Genomic DNA, 22,527 nt, shown 5'->3' with positions numbered 1-22,527 from the left:
TAGGCATTAGGACATAAAAGCCTTTGACTGACAATGCTGAGCATGCCAAACACCTGAGCTCATTTGAACAGATGCCAAAGAGAAACACCTTAAGTAAAAATCCAGTTATAACTGTTTCAATCATTGGTCACCTTGAATCTGATATGATATCAGCTCCTAAGATTCTCCTGGAGTGATGGATGGGAGGGTACACCTATAACCAGATCACCCAAGTCAACCCTGTGCCCTAATCTGAATAAGCATCTATAACTCCATCCACTTTCACTATTCGGCGCCAGTGGATCCAGGATTGTCAGACAGGGTAGCCAGCCCAAAGCCATGTGGAAAAGCATCTTCTAGGCTTAAATGTCCCGCATGACCTTTTCCTAAGATTGTGCATGATGTTCTCAAGGACTTTTGCTAGTTTTTAGGATCACCGGCATTCTAAAGTTACCATTAAGGAATGAAGCCCCAGCTCATTACAAAAAATCTAACCACTTCGACTAAATCTAGGATATGAAGAATTAAAACACTATTAGTAGTAATCTTGGAGAAGGCAATGGCACCCCACTCCAGTACTCTTGCCTGGAAAATCCCGTGGACGGCTGAGCCTGGTAGGCTGCAGTCCATGGGGTCTCGAAGAGTTGGACATGACTGAGCGACTTCACTTTCACTTTTCACTTTCATGCATTGGAGAAGGAAATGGCAACCCACTCCAGTGTTCTTGCTTGGAGAATCCCAGGGACAGAGGGGCCTGGTAGGAGGCCGTCTATGGGGTCGCACAGAGTCAGACATGACTGAAGCGACTTAGCAGCAGCAGCAGCAGTAGTAATCTTAAATTGGTTACTCTACTCAACCAATCCGGGCTTCCTGGATGGCTCCTGCAATGCAGGAGACATAGGAGATGCAGGTTTGAATTCCCACTTGGAAAGATTCCCTGGAATAGGAAGTGGAAACCCACTCTTGTATTCTTGCCTGGAAAATCCCATGGACAGAGGAGCCTGGAGGGCTACAGCCCATAGGGTTGCAAGAGTTGGACAGGACTGACTGTGCATGTTCCTGTTCACTCTGCTGCTGCTGCTGCTGCTAAGTCGCTTCAGTCGTGTCCGATTCTGTGCGATCCCATAGACGGCAGCCCACCAGGCTCCCCCATCCCTGGGATTCTCCAGACAAGAACACAGGAGTGGGTTGCCATTTCCTTCTCCAATGCATGAAAGCAAAAAGTGAAAGTGAAGTCACTCAGTTGTGTCCAACTCTTAGTGACCCCATGGACTGCAGCCTTCCAGGCTCCTCCATCCATGGGATTTTCCAGGCAAGAGTACCGGAGTGGGTTGCCATTGCTTTCTCCACCTGTTCACTCTACTCAAAGTTAATTCAGCTTAATTTCAGCAGGACAACCATGAAGACTCAACTGAGGCTGAAATACTAAGTTACAATCACTAGGGTGTAGATATTTCTGCATCTTACGTATTTCTGTATTTTGAGGGGAAAAAAAATCTAAATACCATGATTCAAGCAGAAAATTCAAATGCACATAAGCACACAAGCCAGCAAATAAACCCCTCTGAGAATGCAGACAGAATAGCAAAGGTGGATGAGTGAATCCACACACACCAAGTCCAGGTTTCCTGTGCCAAAGGACAAAAAGAAAGTGCAGGTATACAGAACAACATGTGACTCCTGAAGCAAGATTCTGGAATGCATTTCATTGTAGTGCAGCAAATGCTGTCCAGATTAGATTTTTGGGTTAGTCCAATCAGAAAATGAGTTTGGGTTGCTTAGGTACTCATCAAGTGATATTGTGGAAAAGCAGCCCAAGTGCCTGCTGGGAAGAGCTCTCCTAACACAACTGCAGCACCTCAGACCTGTTCACCCCTCCCTCTGTTCTCTCCACTCCCAATGTATGCAGGACCTTTCCTGACTCTCACCAGGAATGGGTTGCACTGGATTGCCTAAATGCTTTTCTTTAAGTACATTTCTAATAATTTAACACTCCTGCTCATAAACCCTCAGTTCAGTTCAGTTCAGTCGCTCAGTCGTGTCCGACTCTTGGCGACCCCATGAATCGCAGCACGCCAGGACTCCCTGTCCATCACCAACTCCCGGAGTTCACCCAGACTCACGTCCATCGAGTCAGTGATGCCATCCAGCCGTCTCATCCTCTGTCGTCCCCTTCTACTTTTGCCCCCAATCCCTCCCAGCATCAGAGCCTCTTCCAATGAGTCAACGCTTCACATGAGATGGCCAAAGTACTGGAGTTTCAGCTTCAGCATCATTCCGTCCAAAGAAATCCCAGGGCTGATCTCCTTCAGAATGGACTAGTTGGATCTCCTTGCAGTCCAAGGGACTCTCAAGAGTCTTCTCCAACACCACAGTTCAAAAGCATCAATTCTTTGGCACTCAGCCTTCTTCACAGTCCAACTCTCACATCCATACATGACCACTGGAAAAACCATAGCCTTGACTAGATGGACTTTTGTTGGCAAAGTAATGTCTCTGCTTTTCAATATACTATCTAGGTTGGTCGTAACTTTCCTTCCAAGGAGTAAGCATCTTTTAATTTCATGGCTGCAGTCATCATCTGTAGTGAATTTGGAGCCCAAGAAAATAAAGCCTGACACTCTTTTCACTGTTTCCCCATCTATTTCCCATGAAGTGATGGGACCAGATGCCATGATCTTCATTTTCTGAATGTTGAGCTTTAAGCCAACTTTTTCACTCTCCACTTTCACTTTCATCAAGAGGCTTTTGAGTTCCTCTTCACTTTCTGCCATAAGGGTGGTATCATCTGCATATCTGAGGTTATTGATATTTCTCCTAGCAATCTTGATTCCAGCTTGTGTTTCTTCCAGTCCAGCATTTCTCATGATATACTCTGCATATAAGTTAAATAAGCAGGGTGATAATATACAGCCTTGACGTACTCCTTTTCCTATTTGGAACCAGTCTGTTGTTCCATGGCCAGTTCTAACTGTTGCTTCCTGACCTGCATACAGGTTTCTCAAGAGGCAGGTCAGGTGGTCTGGTATTCCCAACTCTTTCAGAATTCTCCACAGTTTATTGTGATCCACACAGTCAAAGGCTTTGGCATAGTCAATAAAGCAGAAATAGATGTTTTTCTGAAACTCTCTTGCTTTTCCGATGATCGAGTGAATGTTGGCAATTTGATCTCTGGTTCCTCTGCCTTTTCTAAAACCAGCTTGAACATCAGGAAGTTCACAGTTCACCTATTGCTGAAGCCTGGCTTGGAGAATTTTGAGCATTACTTTATTAGCATGTGAGATGAGTGCAATTGTGTGGTAGTTTGAGCATTCTTTGGCATTGCCTTTCTTTGGGATTGGAATGAAAACTGACCTTTTCCAGTCCTGTGGCCACTGCTGAGTTTTGCCAGCCTAAACAAAAATCATCTTCAGGATTAAAAATAACTGTTAATTTCCTAACCCCAGCATCTCTCCTTCAATCCCTTCTGAAATCCTTTCAGTTCAGTTCAGTTCAGTCGCTCAGTCATGTCCGACTCTTTGTGACCCTATGAGTTGCAGCATGCCAGGCCTCCCTGTCCATCACCAACTCCCGGAGTTCACCCAAACTTTTGTCCATTGAGTCAGTGATGCCATCCAACCATCTCATCCTCTGTTATCCCCTTCTCCTCCTGCCCCAAATCCCTCCCAGCATCAGAGTCTTTTCCAATGAGTCAACTCTTTGCATGAGGTGGCCAAAGTACTGGAGTTTCAGCTTTACCATCAGTCCTTCCAAAGAACACCCAGGACTGATCTCCTTTAGAATGGACTGGTTGGATCTCCTTTCAGTCCAAGGGACTCTCAAGAGTCTTCTCCAACACCACAGTTCAAAAGCAGCAGTTCATTGGTGCTCAGCTTTCTTCACAATCCAACTCTCACATCCATACATGACCACAGGAAAAACCATAGCCTTGACTAGACGGACCTTTGTTGGCAAAGTAATGTCTCTGCTTTTGAATAAGCTATCTAACCCTTATGGCAGAAAGTGAAGAGGAACTCAAAAGCCTCTTGATGAAAGTGAAAGAGGAGAGTGAAAATGTTGGCTTAAACTCAACATTCAGAAAACTAAGATCATGGCATCTGGTCCCATCACTTCATGGGAAATAGATGGGGAAACAGTGGAAACAGTGTCAGACTTTATTTTTGGGGCTCCAAAATCACTGCAGATGGTGACTGCAGCCATGAAATTAAAAGAGACTTACTCCTTGGAAGGAAAGTTATGACCAACCTAGATAGCATATTCAAAAGCAGAGACATTACTTTGCCAACAAAGGTCCATCTAGTTAAGGCTATGAAATCCTTTCAAGTTCATTGCAAATGCCATTTTGTATATTTTAGTATTTCCTTCCACAGCTAATTGCATGTCATTACTTTGAACTACTGTTATTACTACTCACATTTATTGAATTTTACCAGGTGCCAAGCACTTTGCATAAATTATCTTTTGAAAATTATGACTTCAGCCCCATAAAAATAGCAAAAGATGTGATTATTATTCCCATTACCTGGATAAGAAAACAGACTCTGAGAGATTAAGGAACTTGACCAAGGTCTTACAGGAGAAATGGCATGTCAACCCAAGCAGTCTGATTCCAGATTCTTTCCTTTTCACTCTTTCCCCATGAATGACATGGACAATGTGAGCAGCAGCAGTCTCTCACCAGTGGTGCTTGTAAAGCAGAAGTCATACAGGTCTGCAAAGTACTCAGACTTCTTACTTGAGCCAGACATGTCATCTACCCACTGTGTGACCTTAGACAACTGACTCACACCTCTCACCTCACTTCTGTCATTTATAAAATGATGACAACCTCTAGTACAAAGTGTTTTGTGATGATCAACTAAAATGACATATTTTAAAGTGTTTTGTGTACAACAAAGTGCTGGCCACTCATAAAGAAATTCTTTAAGTGCCTGTGTTCCTAAGGACAGCAATGACATCTCTCTTGTCATTCCTGTGGTGCCATCTCTCTCAGTTCTAGTTGTGAGCTCTTGGGCTGGGTGGCCCGTCAGTTTCATCATCTTTAAAATGAGGACACTAATTGTACCAAATTCCAAGGATTGCTGTGAGGCGTGATGATTCAAAATTCATGTAAGTCATTCAGCCTTGCACTAGGCACAGAGTAGGTGCTCAGTATGTTTGTTATTTTCATGGTTTTTATTAGTATACTTCTGTAGCCCCTTCAAACATGGGTCTATACCTTGACACCTTCCCCGGGCCCGCACTAAACCCATTGTCCATTAGTCACCCTGTTCTGCCAAATAGACTTCCTAATTGTGTCTAGAGCACACCTTCTCTGTTTCCACTGTCCCTGGTTGAGGATTTATCAACTGCCAGATGGAGCAACCTAAATGCTAACCTCATCCTTGGGTCAGTCCCCTGTTTGAAACCTTTCTTGCCTCCCTTCACCGATAGGAAGAGCTTAAGCCGCTGGGCCTGGAAGGACTGCATATGAGGTTTTGTGTGACCTGCCCCATCTGTCCCTCCAACTCCTTTCCCTGATCATCTGACCTCCCTATCCCACTTAATCCTCTTAGAACATCAACAAGTCATTAAAACTCAAATGTAAGATCAAGTGCTCAAAAACTTAAGAAGAGTCAGTCCACACATGAGTTGAAATAAAACAATGATAGAGATATTTTTAAAAGCAGAAGCAAAAGAGTAATAATGCACTATAGTATATATTTTATCACCAAAATTATCTACAACATCACCTCAATTATCTGGAGTGTGGGCTCTTGGAAAACTCCATACTACACTGGAACATGTCTCCTGGGTACTAGGTCCTCTGAATTCCTCACACAGTCCCTAAACCCACCCATATTACCTATGGAGTCTTCATTTAGAGTTTTCTTTAGAAAACAATCCTTGTAAATCAACTATACTCATAAATTTTTTAAAAGAAAACAATTCTTCAGCAAATTTATTGTGTTTTCTAACTTGCAGCAAATAAAAAAATTCCAAAAAATGAGATTATCAGAAGTTGTGAGCTGAGATGTTCTCAGACTAAATGTGGGAGGAAGAAACAGAAAAACTAGAAAGTGGATCCTGATCTATATTTTCACTGAACACATAAAGGAAAATTCTTACTGCCTGGAATGTTGCCTTTTCTTGCAAACTTCCTGCAAGTTCTCCCCTTTTGAAGTAATTTTAATTTGCTGAAACCTTGTATGTGTTTACTCTGGGTATAGCCCTTATGTTGCTCATATACTTTGTATTTTATTTTCCTTAATATAACCTAAATGTTTAAGGGTAAAATTTATTTTTTTTCATTAAGTGTAAGTATCTTTCAAGCTTGCAAACCCTACTTCTGAATCTGGCAAACTAGGGTGTGCCAGCAACAGGCCAGGGGAACTAGGACCCCGAGATTAGGACACATTTTCCCAGGGCATCGCTTCACCCCAAGGATAACAAATGCATGGTTTTAAAATGAAGTTCAAGGTTTACATCAATTTTAAAGTAAAAACAGAAGGCCTAAAATCAGGGTTAGGTTTCCTTATGGCAGCTTCTTCTCATAACCCCTAATAATAATATGTGCTCAGTTGCTAATTCATATCTAACTCTTTGCGACCCCATGGACTGTAGCCCATCAGGTTCCTCTGTCCATGGGATTTCCCAGGCAAGAATACTGAAGTGGGTTATATACATGCTCACTATTTTATGCTTTTGATATTTCTGAGAATTTGATAAGCACTACCCTAGTCAGGAAGGAAAGTGACTATCATGTATTTTTAAAACTAAGATTTCTGAGCAGTTTGCAATAGTATGATTTCTATCAACACTGAATAAAAAAAAGAAACATTCTGTACTTGTAAGGGTAACACTGTTCTTTTCATTGCCATGGGACTATATTTCTATAGAAAGGCTATTTCTAGCTCTATTGTGGCACTCATTGTAGAGGGAAGTGGAATCCATGTATGCCTGTACATATGAGATCAAATGAAGTAGATATTACTGTACTTATGGAAGGGAAAACTCACTCCTACAACTGATTGCCCATCAGACCCAGTGAATACTGAGCTTTCTACGCCTGGATTATGATCTCAAGGGTGCATCAATATGATAAATCTAGCGCCCAGCATAATTCTGGGACTTAGCAATAACTTGACTGCTAAGAGGAATATTTAATAAACAGTCATTAAATGAAGAAAGAGACACTTAGGGGTTAATGGAGGCCGCAACACAGAAACCATGAAACTGAAAACAGATTGAGGAAGAACGTGAAGAAGAGGCTCCACAAGTCAGCAGCTGTCCTTTCGTCATTTTTTCATGGTTTTACTCATGATTTAATGAAAATATAATCCTACATGTTCGGCACTGTGCTAGGCATGAGGACACAATGGAGCCCAGGGAAAAGACAAGCAGACACAGCCATCCACCTGCCACTTGAAAGGTCCAAAAATAACCAGAGGGGGAAAGGTGAGTTTTAAGTAGCCAAGGAGTTGTCTTAAGATTATTTTTACTCAAAAACTGGTTTAAATATTTTGACACTCAGAACAGAATGCAGATCAGTCAAATAAGGCTGACTCTTGTGTGTGCGACAATAGAGCCTGAACATGATATCCTAAGAGGGCCAAGAAAAGGAGGTGAGTGGGCCCATGTGCTCGTGGTGGAGCACTTGCTCCTACCAGCTGACTAGAATGGTGTGCCTGCGTGCAGTGTGCAAAGGTGTTGGAAATGGCACCAAAGTTCTAGGGCGCATATCAGGGGCTCATTCCGTAAGCATGACATGTCTTCAGGGAGGCAGAGATGAGGCAGGCAGGCAGACAAGAGAACAGAAGACAGTGTGTCCGAATCTGCTTTGTCACACGATCAGCCATGACATCATCACAAACAAGAATGCCTAGTTAATCCTTGCACGTTATAACCTATTAATAATTGAGTATCATATACATCTAGTAACACAAAAGGCAGATCATACTGAATAATAATGCTTCCTTCTATAGATTATCCATTCTAAATTAAGTGTTAATTTTCTTGAACAGAGAAACCCATGCTGAACGGCAAATAAACAGGACATCACTTTTCAAAAACCAAAGAAATTCCCAATGAGACGACTTTATCCTGCTTATACGTGAAAATTCCTCATTACATTTCATGATTTTAGTGATTGCCCAGATCGCTTCATAACAAGTAGCTGAACAACTTGATAAGAAGTAATATATTCTGAACTGAGGTATGTTGGAATTGATGTTTCCTTCAACAGCTATAGCAGAATGTTCAGAAAGAACACCAACATCCTGAAGAGGATATTAAACTTCAGCTGATCTGTCTTTTATTAAAATTACTATTACATCTTTTAGACATGCAATCTCTATGTACTCAAGATATAGTAACATTGTTATCTAAAAACCAAGTGGGAATACATGGGGGCAAAAATGAGTGGTTATCTAAAGGTGGAAGATGAAAAGAAAAGAGAGAATAAGAAATTATTGGAACAAAAAAATAAAGAGACAAATAAGAAGAAAATAAAAATAAATTATTGGAACACAATAGGGAATGGAGTCTGGATTACTAAACCCATGAGTGATATTAACTTTCCTGAGCAGCTCCCTGAAGCTCCCAGCCCCAGCCTGGTGACTAGACTGCTCATCTCTTGTCTCTCTCTTCATGTTAAATTGCCTTACTGACTATCACTTAGCCCTCCCTATTCAATATGAAATAGTCACTCTCAATATCTGTAAAATCTTCAAATTGACGATTTCATTCTGAATTCTCCAATGATTTCATGCACACCTGCTCTGTAACTTCCATGTCCCCACCAATAACACAAAGCTCTTCTGAAAACGCAATCCTTCTTTGACAAAAAATTCACATCATAGTCTTCAGGTAAATGTTTCTCCTTTGCTATATGAAAATCTGGCAGAATCTTCTCTGAAGAATGCTCTCAGCCACAATCTTCAAGAAAAACTTGATGCACACAATAGGCTCCATCCATCTAGCATCTGTTTATTTTTTTTTCTAATTTTATTTTATTTTTAAACTTTACATAATTGTATTAGTTTTGCCAAATATCAAAATGAATCCGCCACAGGTATACATGTGTTCCCCATCCTGAACCTTCCTCCCACCTCCCTCCCCATACCATCCCTCTGGGTCGTCCCAGTGCACTAGCCCCAAGCATCCAGTATCGTGCATCGAACCTGGACTGGCAACTCGTTTCTTACATGATATTTTACATGTTTCAATGCCATTCTCCCAAATCTTCCCACCCTCTCCCTCTCCCACAGAGTCCGTAAGACTGTTCTATACATCAGTGTCTCTTTTGCTGTCTCGTACACCGGGTTATTGTTACCATCTTTCTAAATTCCATATATATGCGTTAGTATACTGTATTTATGTTTTTCCTTCTGGCTTACTTCACTCTGTATAATAGGCTCCAGTTTCATCCACCTCATTAGAACTGATTCAAATGTATTCTTTTTAATGGCTGAGTAATACTCCATTGTGTATATGTACCACAGCTTTCTTATCCATTCATCTGCTGATGGGCATCTAGGTTGCTTCCATGTCCTGGCTATTATAAACAGTGCTGCAATAAACATTGGGGTACATGTGTCTCTTTCCCTTCTGGTTTCCTCAGTGTGTATGTCCAGCAGTGGGATTGCTGGATCATAAGGCAGTTCTATTTCCAGTTTTTTAAGGAATCTCCACACTGTTCTCCATAGTGGCTGTACTAGTTTGCATTCCCACCAACAGTGTAAGAGGGTTCCCTTTTCTCCACACCCTCTCCAGCATTTATTATTTGTAGACTTTTGGATCGCAGCCATTCTGACTGGTGTGAAATGGTACCTCATAGTGGTTTTGATTTGCATTTCTCTGATAATGAGTGATGTTGAGCATCTTTTCATGTGTTTGTTAGCCATCTGTATGTCTTCTTTGGAGAAATGTCTATTTAGTTCTTTGGCCCATTTTTTGATTGGGTCGTTTATTTTTCTGGAGTTGAGCTGTAGGAGTTGCTTGTATATTTTTGAGATTAGTTGTTTGTCAGTTGCTTCATTTGCTATTATTTTCTCCCATTCTGAAGGCTGTCTTTTCACCTTGCTAATAGTTTCCTTTGATGTACAGAAGCTTTTAAGGTTAATTAGGTCCCATTTGTTTATTTTTGCTTTTATTTCCAATATTCTGGGAGGTGGGTCATAGAGGATCCTGCTGTGGTGTATGTTGGAGAGTGTTTTGCCTATGTTCTCCTCTAGGAGTTTTATAGTTTCTGGTCTTACGTTGAGATCTTTAATCCATTTTGAGTTTATTTTTGTGTATGGTGTTAGAAAGTGGTCTAGTTTCATTCTTTTACAAGTGGTTGACCAGATTTCCCAGCACCACTTGTTAAAGAGATTGTCTTTAATCCATTGTATATTCTTGCCTCCTTTGTCAAAGATAAGGTGTCCATATGTGCGTGGATTTATCTCTGGGCTTTCTATTTTGTTCCATTGATCTATATTTCTGTCTTTGTGCCAGTACCATACTGTCTTGATAACTGTGGCTTTGTAGTAGAGCCTGAAGTCAGGTAGGTTGATTTCTCCACTTCCATTCTTCTTTCTCAAGATCGCTTTGGCTATTCGAGGTTTTTTGTATTTCCATACAAATTGTGAAATTATTTGTTCTAGCTCTGTGAAGAATACTGTTGGTAGCTTGATAGGGATTGCGTTGAATCTATAAATTGGTTTGGGTAGTATACTCATTTTCACTATATTGATTCTTCCAATCCATGAACATGGTATATTTCTCCATCTATTAGTGTCCTCTTTGATTTCTTTCACCAGTGTTTTATAGTTTTCTATATATAGGTCTTTAATTTCTGTAGGTAGATATATTCCTAAGTATTTTATTCTTTCCGTTGCAATGGTGAATGGAATTGTTTCCTTAATTTCTCTTTCTGTTTTCTCATTATTAGTGTATAGGAATGCAAGGGATTTCTGTGTGTTGATTTTATATCCTGCAACTTTACTATAGTCATTGATTATTTCTAGTAATTTTCTGGTGGAATCTTTAGGGTTTTCTATGTAGAGGATCATGTCATCTGCAAATAGTGAGAGTTTTACTTCTTTTCCAATTTGGATTCCTTTTATTTCTTTTTCTGCTCTGATTGCTGTGGCCAAAACTTCCAAAACTATGTTGAATAGTAATGGTGAAAGTGGGCACCCTTGTCTTGTTCCTGACTTTAGAGGAAATGCTTTCAATTTTTCACCATTGAGGATAATGTTTGCTGTGGGTTTGTCGTATATACCTTTTATTATGTTGAGGTATGTTCCTTCTATTCCTGCTTTCTGGAGAGTTTTTATCATAAATGGATGTTGAATTTTGTCAAAGGCTTTCTCTGCATCTATTGAGATAATCATATGGTTTTTATTTTTCAATTTGTTAATGTGGTGTATTACATTGATTGATTTGTGGATATTGAAGAATCCTTGCATCCCTGGGATAAAGCCCACTTGGTCATGGTGTATGATCTTTTTAATGTGTTGATTCTGATTGCTAGAATTTTGTTAAGGACTTTTGCATCTATGTTCATCAGTGATATTGGCCTGTAGTTTTCTTTTTTTGTGGGATCTTTGTCAGGTTTTGGTATTAGGGTGATGGTGGCCTCATAGAATGAGTTTGGAAGTTTACCTTCCTCTGCAATTTTCTGGAAGAGTTTGAGCAGGATAGGTGTTAGCTCTTCTCTAAATTTTTGGTAGAATTCAGCTGTGAAGCCATCTGGACCGGGGCTTTTGTTTGCTGGAAGATTTTTGATTACAATTTCAATTTCCGTGCTTGTGATGGGTCTGTTAAGATTTTCTATTTCTTCCTGGTCCAGTTTTGGAAAGTTGTACTTTTCTAAGAATTTGTCCATTTCTTCCACATTGTCCATTTTATTGGCATATAATTGTTGATAGTAGTCTCTTATGATCCTTTGTATTTCTGTGTTGTCTGTTGTGATCTCTCCATTTTCGTTTCTAATTTTGTTGATTTGATTTTTCTCCCTTTGTTTCTTGATGAGTCTGGCTAATGGTTTGTCAATTTTATTTATCCTTTCAAAGAACCAGCTTTTGGTTTTGTTGATTTTTGCTATGGTCTCTTTTGTTTCTTTTGCATTTATTTCTGCTCTAATTTTTAAGATTTCTTTCCTTCTACTAACCCTGGGGTTCTTCATTTCTTCCTTTTCTAGTTGCTTTAGGTGTAGAGTTAGGTTATTTATTTGACTTTTTTCTTGTTTCTTGAGGTGTGCCTGTATTGCTATGAACTTTCCCCTTAGGACTGCTTTTACCGTGTCCCACAGGTTTTGGGTTGTTGTGTTTTCATTTTCATTCGTTTCTATGCAAATTTTGATTTCTTTTTTGATTTCTTCTGTGATTTGTTGGTTATTCAGCAGCGTGTTGTTCAGCCTCCATATGTTGGAATTTTTAATAGTTTTTCTCCTGTAATTGAGATCTAATCTTACTGCATTGTGGTCAAAAAAAATGCTTGGAATGATTTCTATTTTTTTGAATTTACCAAGGCTAGCTTTATGGCCCAGGATGTGATCTATCCTGGAGAAGGTTCCATGTGCGCTTGAGAAAAAGGTGAAATTCATTGTTTTGGGATGAAATGTCCTATAGATATCAATTAGGTCTAACTGGTCTATTGTATCGTTTAAAGTTTGTGTTTCCTTGTTAATTTTCTGTTTAGTTGATCTATCGATAGGTGTAAGTGGGGTATTAAAGTCTCCCACTATTATTGTGTTATTGTTAATTTCTCCTTTCATACTTGTTAGCATTTGTCTTACGTACTGTGGTGCTTCCGTGTTGGGTGCATATATATTTATAATTGTTATATCTTCTTCTTGGATTGATCCTTTGATCATTATGTAGTGACCTTCTTTGTCTCTTTTCACAGCCTTTGTTTTAAAGTCTATTTTATCTGATATGAGTATTGCTACTCCTGCTTTCTTTTGGTCCCTATTTGCATGGAAAATCTTTTTCCAGCCTTTCACTTTCAGTCTGTATGTGTCCCCTGTTTTGAGGTGGGTCTCTTGTAGACAACATATGTAGGGGTCTTGTTTTTGTATCCATTCAGCCAGTCTTTGTCTTTTGGTTGGGGCATTCAACCCATTTACGTTTAAGGTAATTACTGATAAGTATGATCCCGTTGCCATTTACTTTATTGTTTGGGGTTCAAATTTATACACCGTTTTTGTGTTTCCTGTCTAGAGAATATCCTTTAGTATTTGTTGGAGAGCTGGTTTGGTGGTGCAGAATTCTCTCAGCTTTTGCTTGTCTGAAAAGCTTTTGATTTCTCCTTCATACTTGAATGAGATCCTTGCTGGGTACAATAATCTGGGCTGTAGGTTATTTTCTTTCATCATTTTAAGTATGTCTTGCCATTCCCTCCTGGCTTGAAGAGTTTCTATTGAAAGATCAGCTGTTATCCTTATGGGAATTCCCTTGTGTGTTATTTGTTGTTTTTCCCTTGCTGCTTTTAATATTTGTTCTTTGTGTTTGGTCTTTGTTAATTTGATTAATATGTGTCTTGGGGTGTTTCGCCTTGGGTTTATCCTGTTTGGGACTCTCTGGGTTTCTTGGACTTGGGTGATTATTTCCTTCCCCATTTTAGGGAAGTTTTCCACTATTATCTCCTCAAGTATTTTCTCATGGTCTTTCTTTTTGTCTTCTTCTTCTGGAACCCCTATGATTCGAATGTTGTAGCGTTTAATATTGTCCTGGAGGTCTCTGAGATTGTCCTCATTTCTTTTAATTCGTTTTTCTTTTATCCTCTCTGATTCATTTATTTCTACCATTCTATCTTCTAATTCACTAATCCTATCTTCTGCCTCTGTTATTCTACTATTTGTTGCCTCCAGAGTGTTTTTAATTTCATTTATTGCATTATTCATTATATATTGACTCTTTTTTATTTCTTCTAGGTCCTTGTTAAACCTTTCTTGCATCTTCTCAATCCTTGTCTCCAGGCTATTTATCTGTGATTCCATTTTAGTTTCAAGATTTTGGATCAATTTCACTATCATTATTTGGAATTCTTTATCAGGTAGATTCCCTATCTCTTCCTCTTTTGTTTGGTTTGTTGGGCATTTATCCTGCTCCTTTATCTGCTGAGACTTCCTCTGTCTCTTCATCTTGTTTAAATTGCTGAGTTTGGGGTGTCCTTTCTGTATTCTGGCAGTTTGTGGAGTTCTCTTTATTGTGGCGTTTCCTCACTGTGTGTGGGTTTGTACAGGTGGCTTGTCAAGGTTTCCTGGTTAGGGAAGCTTGTGTCGGTGTTCTGGTGGGTGGAGCTGTATTTCTTCTCTCTGGAGTGCAATGAAATGTCCAGTAATGAGTTATGAGATGTCTATAGTTTTGGGGTGACTTTGGGCAGCCTGTATCTTGAAGCTCAGGGCTGTGTTCCTTTGTTGCTGGAGAATTTGCTTGGTGTGTCTTGCCCTGGAACTTATTGGCCCTTGTGTGGTGCTTGGTTTCAGTGTTGGTATGGAGGCATTTGATGAGCTCCTGTCAATTAATGTTCCTTGGAGTCAGGAGTTCCCTGGAGTCAGGGTTTGGACTTAAGTCTCCTGCTTCCGGTTATCGGTCTTATTTTTACAGTAGTTTCAAAACTTCTCCTTCTATACAGCACCATTGATAAAACATCTACATTAAAGATGAAAAGTTTCTCTACGGTGAGGGTCACTCAGAGAGGTTCACAGGGTTACATGGAGAAGAGAAGAGGGAGGAGGGAGTTAGAGGTGACCCAAATGAGATGAGGTGAATCAATAGTGGAGAGAGTGGGCTAGCCAGTAGTCACTTCCTTATGTGCACTCCACAACTGGACCACTCAGAGATGTTCACGGAGTTATACAGAAAAGAGAAGAAGGAGGAAGGTGACAGAGGTGGCCAGAAGGATAAAAGGGGGGAATGAAAAGGAGGGAGACAGATCCAGCCAGTAATCAGTTCCCTAAGTGTTCTCCACCATCTGGAACACACAGAAATTCCCAGAGTTGGGTAGAGTAGAGAGGGGTTAGGGAGGAGACACAGGCGACCTGGTGGAGAAAAAGGAGAGTCCAAAGGGAGAGAGAGCAGTCAAGCCAGTAATCTCGCTCCCTAGTGAAAAATGGGTCCTGAAGATTGGGTCCTTAAAGGTACAAAATTGGTAACAAATACATAAAAGCAAAAATTAAAAATCTAGAGTAGAGTTTGGAATTTCAAAAATACGATGTTAAAGAAAAGAAGAAGGAAAAGAAAGAGAGAAAAAACGAACAAACAAAAACAAACAAGGTCGCGAAAATTATAAAGAAAGTACCGGTACAAAATTGATAACTAATACCAGAAAGCAAAAATTAAAAATCTAGAGTAGAGTTTGGAATTTCAAAAATACGATGTTAAAGAAAAGAAGAAGGAAAAGAAAGAGAGAAAAAACAAACAAACAAAAACAAACAAGGTCGCGAAAATTATAAAGAAAGTACCGGTACAAAATTGATAACTAATACCAGAAAGCAAAAATTAAAAATCTAGAGTAGAGTTTGGAATTTCAAAAATATGTTAGAAAAAAAAAAAAGAAGAAGAAAAATAAAGAGAGAAAACAAACAAACAAATACAAACAATGTCACAAAAATTATAAAGAAAATACAGGTACAAAATTGATATCAAATACCAAAAAGCATAAATTAAAAATCTAGAGTAGAGTTTGGAATTTCTGATATACAATGTTATATAAAAGAAGAAGAGAAAGAAACAGAGAAGAAGGAAAAAAAAAAGTCACAGAAATTATATAAAAAAAAACTATAGGTACAAAATTGATAACATATACCAAAAAGTGAAAATTAAAAATCTAGAGTAGAGTTTGGAATTTCAAAAATACAATGTTAAAGAAAAGAAGAAAAAAAAAAAAACAAAAACAAACAAAAAAAAAACCAAGGTCAAAAAATTATAAAATACATATATATGAAGTTTGCTGAAGAAGAAAAAAATAGGGTCTTTCTTTTTTTTTTTTGCAAAGTAATAGGTTATAAAAGTGAAAATTAAAGGAACAATAGAGGACTTAAAAAAAATTTTTTTTAATTAAAAAAAAAAGAAAGAATGATCGTAAAAATAATAAAAATATATCTAGGACTTTCTTGGCTTTTTTGTGGGTGTTGTGGGTTCAGTTCATTTTTGGCTAGTTCCTTGGTCAGACTTATATTTCTCAAGACCTATAGGCCCCTTCCTATGTAGTCCGTAGTAACCACAGGGTTTTGATCTATTGCCTGTAGCTTCCAAGGCGTTTCCCTCTGTTATATCTTCTTCTGTTTGCTAGTCTCTTCAGTATCTGGTTTCCGCCCTGGCACAAAGGGCACGGTGGAGGACACTTTTTTTTTTTTTTTTTAGGCTTACTTGTTCAGTAAGGGGAGGGGAGGGAGGGAGGGATGCTGCAAACAAATAACACTGGCGTGGGCTCGCAGTGCCTCAGCCACCCTGGGTCTGCCCCCGCTCACGGCGCGTGTAGCCTCCCTGTCCACACTGCTCGGACTCTAGGTTGTTCCGCCAGTAACAATCTGAGGCCGGCCCTGGGCTGCATGCACCTCCCAGGTCCAAGCAGCTCAGGTTCAGGCACTTGGGTAGTCCTCAGAGGTACAGACTCAGTTGGGCCTGCGTTTTGTGCTCTTCCCAGGTCCAAGCAGCTCAGGTGATGAGGTGTTTGGTGAGCACCAATGCTGCGACTTATCGCCTCCCCACCACTCGGTTATCTGGGTATAAAACCGGCGCACCTTCTCAGGCAGATGTTGACCGTCCAGAACCCCAAGAAGTTTTAGTTAGCAAAGAAGCCTGCTTACAGTTTTATAGATAATGTCTCTCTGGGGCTGTGATTGCCCCCTTCCGGCTCTGGCTGCCTGTCACCGGAGGGGGAAGGTCTGCAGCCGGCTATCTCTGTTCAGTCCTTTGTTCCGTGCGCGGGCCTGGCGGTCTTAGGTTAGGGCTGGCTTTTCGCGTGGTAGATATCCCACAGTCTGGTTTGCTCGCCCAAATTATTTCGTTCAGATAGCGCTCAGGGTGTTCGGGCCAGATTCTTACTCTCAGTAATGCAGCCCACGCCGCGCCTCCCTGCCCAGCCCCCGCTTGCTAATGGCGGATGCAGGCCTCTGCACTGCTTCTCCGCTGGGGGAGTTACCGTAGGGCTCGCAATCTGCGAGTTTTAATTGTTTATTTATTTTTTCTCCCTGTTATGTTGCCCTCTGTGCTTCCAAAGCGCGGCACAGATTCGGCAGTGAGAAGGTTTCCTGGTGTTTGGAAACTTCTCTCTTTTTAAGATTCCCTTCCCGGGATGGAACTCCGTCCCTCCCTCTTTTGTCTCTTTTTTTTGTCTTTAATATTTTTTCCTACCTCCTTTCGAAGACTTGGGTTGCTTTTCTGGGTGCCTGATGTCCTCTGCCGGCATTCAGAAGTTGTTTTGTGGAATTTACTCGACGTTTAAATGCTCTTTTGATGAATTTGTGGGGGAGAAAGTGTTCTCCCCGTCCTACTCCTCCGCCATCTTGGCTCCTCCCCCCCTAGCATCTGTTTAGAGTCCACTCTGCACCTGGTCATTCTCTGCCATCAAGCAGCTTTGAAGATCTAAGGCAGGGAGGCAGCCTTAGATGAATGAATCTACAATGTCACATTTAAAGGCCATTATAATACACCCAGATGCAAGGTGAGTGGGGCAAATGCATTCTGGGACATCCGTTTTAAGGAAAATAGTCATGCTATTCCACCCCCACCCTGATCCTACACAAAAAACAATAAAGATTCTCACTGTGTTAGAAGGTCTTGAAAATATCAATGTAAGTGGTTATAAGCTTTAATAGGCCTTGGAATCCAATTAGCTGCAATTTTGTGGTGGCTTAATAATTTATGATAATTGCAAATTCATTAAGTTATAATTCACCACAGCCAAAACTATGGATTTCCTGATATCTTTAAAAACATGCATTCTCAAGGTGAAGCATGGTGTTGTCTACATTCATTGCTACCAAAATAATCTAATTTTAACCATTCAGAATGCATCCTATTACTTAAACCTGGATCATCTGGAGGTTTTCCCTGTTAATGCAGAGACGTAAACCTAAGACTGTCACACCAGCTCATTAAGCCTTCCGATTTCAGCAGCTGTCTAGTATTAGCTGAATGCAATCTACTGTGTGTGCTTAAATGGTCCCTGTTCACCTCTTCCTCTGCTCCACAAACAAAAGCACATCCAGAGAAGGCACACAAGTATGAACATGCACACCACAGACACAACACTTGCACAAAAAGGTAAAGTTGGTGAATTGTTATTATGTATATTCCTATCACTATCTCCTAAGAAAGAGAACTTCACGAAACATGTCAGAAGCCCCTTCACATGTCCATTCTGATTACAACTCCCTCCTCACTCCCTCCAGAACCACCTTCACCATAACTTACATAGGAGCCACTTCCTCTCATTTTGCGATAGTTTTCTCATCCAGTTGTACAGACTTAACCACTATGGTCTAACTTTGCCTATTTTTAACACTTTTTGAGAAATAATTATAGATTCTCAGGGAATTACAAAAAATTTACAATGTGGTTTCATGCACCCTTCACTCTCCCTTATTAGCATCTTGAATAACTATGGTGCACTAGGAGCACTGTGAAATTGACATTATACAATTCACAGAACTTATTCAAATTTAATCAATTTTATATTCACTCATTTATGTGTGTATGTATTTATAGCACTATGCAGTATTTATCACACATATAGCTTTGTGCAGTGACCTCCACAATCAGGATACCTGTTAATCACCACAAGGCTCCCTTATGTGCCCCTTTTTAGCCACAGCCATCTCTTCCTCTTCCCAGTCCTGCTCCTGCCAACTAGCAATCTGTTTTCCATTTCCATAATTTCTTCCCAGAATATTCCTGAATGCATCCATAAGTCGTATAAATTTTTGAGAGTATTTATCACATAACATAATATCCTTGAGGTCTATTCATGTTGTAGTGTGTATTGATAGTACTGTTCCATTTTATTGTTGAATGCTGTGCTGTGCTTAGTTGCTCAGTCATGTCCAACTCTTTGCAACACCACAGACTACAGCCCACTAGGCTCCTCTGCCCATGGGATTCTCCAGGCAAGAATACTGGAGAGGGTTGCCGTGCCCTCCTGCCGGTGATCTTCCCAACCCTGGGATCAAACCCAGGTCTCCCACACTGCAGGCAGATTCTTTATGTGTTGTTCCATTTTATTGTTGAGTAGTATTCCACAGTATGGACATATTGCAGTTTGTTCAACCAGTCATCCATTGAAGAACATTTAGATTGTTTCCAATTTCTGACTATTATGAATAAAGCTGCTATGCACATTTATATATAAATGTCTGTATAAACATAACTTTTTACTTCTCTAGGATAAATGCCAAAGAATGCAATTTCTGGGTCGTATGATTGGTGCATTTTTAATTTTAGAAGAAACTGTTGGAACTGTCATCCAGAGTGACTGTGCTATTTTACATTCCCACCAGAGGTACAGGAGTTAGCCTATTTCTCTGCATCCTTGCCAATACTTTGTTTTGCCCATTAAAATTTTTTTGATATGTACTTGATTTTTTTTTAGTTTACAGATTCTCCCTTTATCTCTTTCTTTTCCTACAAGTGTGTTTGCTGAGAAACTCAGGCAAGTTGAATTACAGAGTTTCCTAGTCTGGATTTTACTGATTTATATGGTCATGATGAATTTGTGCATACAGTTGGATCCAGAGACGTCATCAGATTTTAGTTTGGTCCTCCAGGCATACAGTTAGGTGGTTGTGTTTCCTCTCATCAGGAGGTTCATCATGGTCTGATGTATCTCTGATGATAGTAACCACTAAAGCTTAGTGCTTAGTCTGCACAGTTGCTCAGTCATGTCTGACTCTTTGTGACCCCATGGACTGTAGCCCAGCAGGGTCCTCTGTCCATGGGACTTTCCAGGCAAGAATACTGAAGTGGGTTGTCATTTCCTTCTCCCCACCCAGGGATTGAACCCACATCTCCTGTGTCTCTAGTGTTGGCAGGTGGATTCTTTATCACTGAGCCAGACTGCTTAGTCTACATCCATTAATTTTGGGGAGTGAGTTGCAAAATGATTGTGTACTAATTAAATTATTTTATTGTATTTAATATACAAAATAATTTTATAAAGAAACTTTCCCTTACTATTTGCTTACCCACTAGTAGATTGATATAGGAAAGTAAATTTTGATTATTTTAACAGTTTTTAAGATGAAGTGGTTCTCTGTCATCCTGCAAACGTGGCCAGTTATTTTTCTAACCTTACTAGGAATTCATGAACTTAAATCGTTTTTTTCCTTATTATTAAATATTACATATTTTAATTTTTGTTGTGTTTCTTATTATTAACACTCAAATTGTTCCATTATGGAGCATTGAGAACCCCCTTGAAACTGGCTCCTGTGTCCTTCTGATACAGCCCTGTAATCTCTGATAGCTTCCTGGCTGTTTGCTCTGACAAAATAATCCAGACTTATATATTTCCTGCCACAAACCAGGAATCAGCCATTTCTTCAAGAAGCCCTGGTTTCTTTTAGTGGGAAATGGTATTTTAATATCATCATCTGGGCAGTAGGAATGCTCATTATCACTGCACTGGTCATTATTTCAAGTACTTTTCAGTAGACTGAGATAGGATATATAATAAAATACCTCACGGGCTCCCACTGAGATTTCCAATTCAATTTAAGGACTGCAGAGTTTTAACTTAACCTCTTTCATAAATGTCTCTATTTCCATCTCTCACACTGAAGTCTGGTCTCAATGACATAGGAGATAATAGAATCCTGCATAATTACTCACTCCATAATAACATTATACACAGAAGAACTTACACATGTAATGTTACTAATACCACTACCACTCACTACAATTACCAAAAATAATTAGATTTTTACGTATGTCATCCTCATTTTGATCCCTCACTTCTTTAAATAGCTCTATTATATCTACATTGTTGCCTGTGGTCATTGTATACTATATTCTATCTTTTTTGATCCTGATCTTAATCTTAATTATTCAGTGAGTTTATGTTTAATAAAGACCACCATGCCCTCAGCTTGCATCTCTCTAATCAGTTTGGTTCTCTGAAGTTTTTTCTCTAGTAAATTCCTCTTAGAAACAAAATCCCCTAAGTTCTTATATGTCTGTAAGAGTTTGAAGAAGTTTAGCTCATGCCACACCAAAATGTGTTGCTTGTTACATCGATTATTTTGAGCTCAAGGAAGTTGAAAAATAGCAAAAGTAGGGATAGGGTTTCTCTGAACTCCTCTTATCTGCTTAAAGACAGATCCTCCAAAAGGAACTTGATTGCCACAAATCCCTTCCCTGGGAGGTTTATTGACCATTACAGGAGAGCAGATGCAATGCCCACACCACACGCAACTTGATCACAAACGACCACCTCTCCCAGCCAGTTTTCTAAGGGTCCATTCATCCTCCCTAAAAATCAATCCCCTCCCCTTCCCCTATTATGATGCTATAGAAACTCTGAAAGCTCACTGCTTTTAGAGTATTTACTTTCTCTTGTGATACCTCTGTGTATGTCATATTAAAATTAATAAATGTTGTTTATAGTAATGGTCATTTTTTTTCCTGTTAATCTACCTGTTATCAGTTTATTCCAAGCCCCAGCTAACTAACTTGGAGGTAGAGGAAAGGCTTTTTCGTCCCCTACAGAGTATCTTACATTTGGAAAATTTCTTTCAAATACATAAAGTCTTTGGCATACTTTTTTTTTTTTAATCTCTTAAATATGTTACTCCATTTTCCTTGGACCTAATAAAAAATCTAAAGGTAATCTAACTTTTTTCCCTTGTAAATCACATGTTCTTCCTGCCTAGATATTCAATGGCTATTTTTCTTTTTCTTTTTAGTTGAAAAAGTTCACTAGAATATATCGTAGTATTTGACATTATGGATTGATAGGTTTGGGTACACAGGATTCTCTTTCAATATATAGTTACAAGTAATTATTTCAGCAAAATTTCCTCATGAATTATAATTCTGTTATTTGGTTTCCTTGATTTCATTTTCTTCTTTAGGGATTGAGTATGTTAGACCTTTCTTGCGTGTCCTAAGTATTTGTCATATTCTCTTAAATCTTTTTTTTTCCTCTTCCATTTCTTTTGGATTTTAAGCATTTTTCTCTTTTTCACTTTTTTATTTCTCTTATGGGACTGTGTACTTATTCACTCATGTGTCTTCTAGTTTTGTGTTCAATCCTAAAATTGTTTCTTTCTTTATTTTCAATTCTTTCTTGGGCTCTGTCATATCCCTGGCAGAGAGGCTGGATCTAGGATAAGCCCACCAGATTGGAAAGAATGAATAGAGTAGAAACTTCTCTTAATAGCGACTGTGGTCTGGCTTAAGAGACTGAGACAGCAGGGTTTTTTTGTCATTTGGAAGAATCTGGACCAAATAGAAAGCTGACATGCATTCTATATTCATATCTCCATGAAGTCTGTGAGAAGAAGAAAGTCTGTGCCTTTTAAAGCCCCAGTGTTTGTCTCTACTTAGAAAAACTTGTTGCAATTTATAATCACTTCAC

General features: G+C 39.5%; 1 protein-coding gene across 6 annotated transcripts in view; it reads right to left on the bottom strand.

Annotated features, from left to right (window-relative positions):
* IQCJ (IQ motif containing J) overlaps window positions 1-22,527 on the bottom strand; it is an 850,319-nt gene that overhangs the window by 439,207 nt on the left and 388,585 nt on the right. The window contains exon 1 of one of the 6 annotated variants that reach the window (XM_086392348.1): window positions 17,307-17,726. The exons of 4 other annotated variants lie outside the window; for them this stretch is intronic. The gene's annotated coding sequence lies outside the window, so the exon portion shown is untranslated. Of the gene's footprint in view, window positions 1-17,306; window positions 17,727-22,527 lie in introns of those variants that run through there. One more of the 6 variants, XM_086392320.1, reaches the window with a different exon arrangement.

The sequence above is a fragment of the Bos grunniens genome, chromosome 1 (assembly GCF_055505025.1).
Source record: "Bos grunniens cultivar Pamir isolate PY7600 chromosome 1, Bosgru_T2T1.0, whole genome shotgun sequence".
Taxonomy (NCBI): Eukaryota; Metazoa; Chordata; class Mammalia; order Artiodactyla; family Bovidae; genus Bos; species Bos grunniens.
The sequence above is the reverse complement of the archived record's forward strand: the minus strand, read 5'-3'. Positions and strand labels throughout refer to the sequence as shown.